General features: G+C 38.7%; 1 protein-coding gene across 3 annotated transcripts in view; it reads left to right on the top strand.

Moving 5' to 3' along the window:
* Nucleotides 1–3,109, top strand: part of LOC149032468 (uncharacterized) — a 155,619-nt gene that overhangs the window by 10,040 nt on the left and 142,470 nt on the right. Inside the window, exon 2 of one of the 3 annotated variants that reach the window (XR_016176698.1) lies at nt 2,154–2,293. The gene's annotated coding sequence lies outside the window, so the exon portion shown is untranslated. Of the gene's footprint in view, nt 1–88; nt 2,294–3,109 lie in introns of those variants that run through there. The other 2 variants (XM_089172956.1, XM_089172957.1) reach the window with 2 other exon arrangements.

Genomic DNA, 3,109 nt, shown 5'->3' with positions numbered 1-3,109 from the left:
GTATGTTATTTTTTTTTTATTTAAAAATCAACAAATCTTTATTATATCGAATAATTGATTCCTATCAATGGAGATTTCTTGAATCTTGATTTACAATAATAGCCGAGCGTATGGTGGATCGTAAAAAATACTAACTTCTATGTACGTAATCATTGATCGTAAAATTTACACTCGATATCTTTTTCTTAACCAGAATATTTATTGATTGATTTATAAAAGAGTTCATTATTTTTCGTATAAAAATGTATTTAATTAGAAATAATACAAAATTTGTGTTCTATAATTTTTAAATGTCACGAAATGATTTAGTATTTTTTTAAGCTAAGAATGTAACGATTAATTTTAATCAATTGAGATGCTTACAATCTTAGTTAACGATAATAATTCTAGTACGTGCTGTAATACAGAGAATACAGATTCGCGTTCCATAATAATTGTTGATCGTCAAAGTCATTTGAGTACGTGGCATAAGAAAAACGTGAGTAGATCGAGCGATTCGTCGTTAGAAAGAATGAAAGAAAGAAAGAAAAAAAATAAAAAGAAAGAGGAGGAGAAAAAAAGAGAGAGAGCAAGAAAAAGAGAAGAAGATAGAGATAGTGAGAGTGTAGAGAGTAAGAGGTGGGGCGTTCTCGGTCGCGAAGTGAGCGCGTTAGGTTTTGTAAAAAAGAGAAAGAGAGAGAGAATGATAAAATACGAGAAAGAAAGGAGGGACGGGAGTAGGACGACGACGGCATCGAAATTTCATGCGTCGAGAGGCGGGTGAGAGAGACAGGGTCAGTGGCTGGTCTCTCGTCGTTCGAAGGAGGCACCGGTGGCGCCACTGTCGAGGCCGGCGGCCGAATCGGTAAGCACGCGGCCGGCGCACGAGTCGCGTCAAGCGCCGCCGCAGTCGCGCGCTTGCACTCTCAGCGGTGAGCGGAGTCTTTTAACGTGCGTAACACATAATACACACGGAACGCCGGACACGTCTCTCTCACAATCAGTGGTACATATACATATATATATATATAAACGCGAAAATCATACGGCATATATATACAAACACACATACATATATATGTATATATATATACTACGTGAGCCTATGTTGTGTACATAAAAGACGCGCACTGGTGGTAAACAAACACACATTATTATACATGTATATTTAAAGACACACATATACACACATGCATCTACACAAAATATACATAATACAAAATTATCAATATATTTTCGTGAAGTTTTCATTGCTCCGTACGCAAGCACGCAAGCACGTACGCACGTACCCACTAGGGTTGGAAAATAAAGAAGAGGCGTGTTAGTTTTCTTCATAGTTCCCTCCTTCAAAATCGACGTCCCGTGAGAGGCCCGAATCGTGTACGCGTGCTGTCCCTCTCTTTCTCGTCATCGTATCGTCATTGTCGTCGTCGTCGTCGTCGTCGTCGCCGTCGTCGTCGTCGTCGCCGTCGTCGTCGTCGTCGTCGTCGTTGACGTCGTCGTCATACTTCTCGTCGTCGTAGTTGTCGGTGTCGTTCAGAGGAACGAGAGGCTAAAGAGAAAACCTCTCCCGCGGTGTCCTCGTCGTGTGTCGTGTCGTTGTCGTCGTCGTCGTCGTCGTCGTCGTCGTCGTCATTGTTGTTGTTGTTGTCATCGTCATCGTCGTTGACGTCGGGCGCGCTCTGCGAGAGAAAGAGAGAGTGAGAGAGAGAGAGAGAGAGAGAGATAGCGACACGGCCGGTGTGACAAGGACAAGTACATAAAACGTTGTTAAAATAGAAGAGAAGAAAGCAGACTGAAGGAGAGAGAAAGCAAGACAACGAGACTACGAGATTCGGAATCGACGTGTTTTCATAAAAAAATAGAAATTAAAACGAGCGACAAAATTACATTTAATAAAAAAAGTGGTAGAAAGGGATAGTTGTTTCTTTACGCGTAGTTTGATTATTTCAATGACACGGTTAATGCGGCTTCTTCATTTTTCAAAGTTCATCTCTTCTTGGGTGTGTGTGTATGTGTATAAAAAATCTAAGAATTAGGATTAAACCAAGGATAAGAAACAAAAGAAGAGGATAGAAGAAGAATACTAATAATAATAATATTAATAATAATAATAATAATAATAATAATAATAATAATAATAATAGTGCCGTGCTTACACGTGTTTTGTACAGTGTTCAAGTGTTAACCAATCACAGGGAGCGGGAGGAGAAAGACACGGGTGGACGACAGCCAATCATCTTATTTCTTCTTAAAATTACGGACAGTGTTGGTCTCGCGGGCTGTTAAGATTTCACTCTGGATACGTCGTTATGTGAGTTAAATCCATATTTAGATTTTATTACATTAACATTTCTCTTTTTTAATTTGCACGCAACATTACCACGATTATTTCTTCACATTTTTAATTATTTTATTACTTCTCTTTTTATCTGTCATCTTTTTAATTTCTGATTCTTTTCTAAATATCTGTTAATTTTTATTTTTTTTTGGTAAGAATGTCATTCGTGTTTACGTGCTAACGAGAGTGGTGAGGTAGGTTTGCGAGTGCGAATGCGTGCAAGCTGAGAAAGAGAAAGAAAGAGAGAGAGAGAGAGCGAGAGAGAGAGAGAGAGAGAGAGAGAGAAAGTGTAAGGTGTTCGGAAAGGTAAGGAAGGGCAAGGAGGGAAAGGATCGTTCATTTGACGATGAAGGTCCATTCGGCACCACGCGGACCGCCCATTGGCGCGTCGTCTCGTGTTCCAGAGACTTACTCGACTCTCTCTCTCTCTCTCTCTCTTTTCCCTCTTACCTTTTGTAGATGCATACACACACATATATATACAGAAATATACTTGGAAGATACTTGTGTATACTATGTATGTAAGTAATGTGTGCTACCGACTTTGAATCCTTTTTGAAGGTCCTTCGTTTTTTTTTTTTTTTTTGGTTTGAAAAAGGTTGTTCATTTTGAACATTGTCGTTATACATATATAAGCTATAAAGGACCTTACAACAGTTTAGTCAATAAAGTATATAAAAATATAATTTTTGGTAGTCTTCTTTGGTTGAAGCGTCTCTCCAAAACACATTAACATTTACGGTAACTAATAATTATAATCTTAAGCTCTACATATTGCAGTCTGTTATG

Source organism: Polistes dominula, unplaced genomic scaffold (genome assembly GCF_049000335.1).
Source record: "Polistes dominula isolate Pdom_NZ unplaced genomic scaffold, Pdom_raw_medaka contig_22, whole genome shotgun sequence".
Classification (NCBI taxonomy): domain Eukaryota; kingdom Metazoa; phylum Arthropoda; class Insecta; order Hymenoptera; family Vespidae; genus Polistes; species Polistes dominula.
The sequence above is the reverse complement of the archived record's forward strand: the minus strand, read 5'-3'. Positions and strand labels throughout refer to the sequence as shown.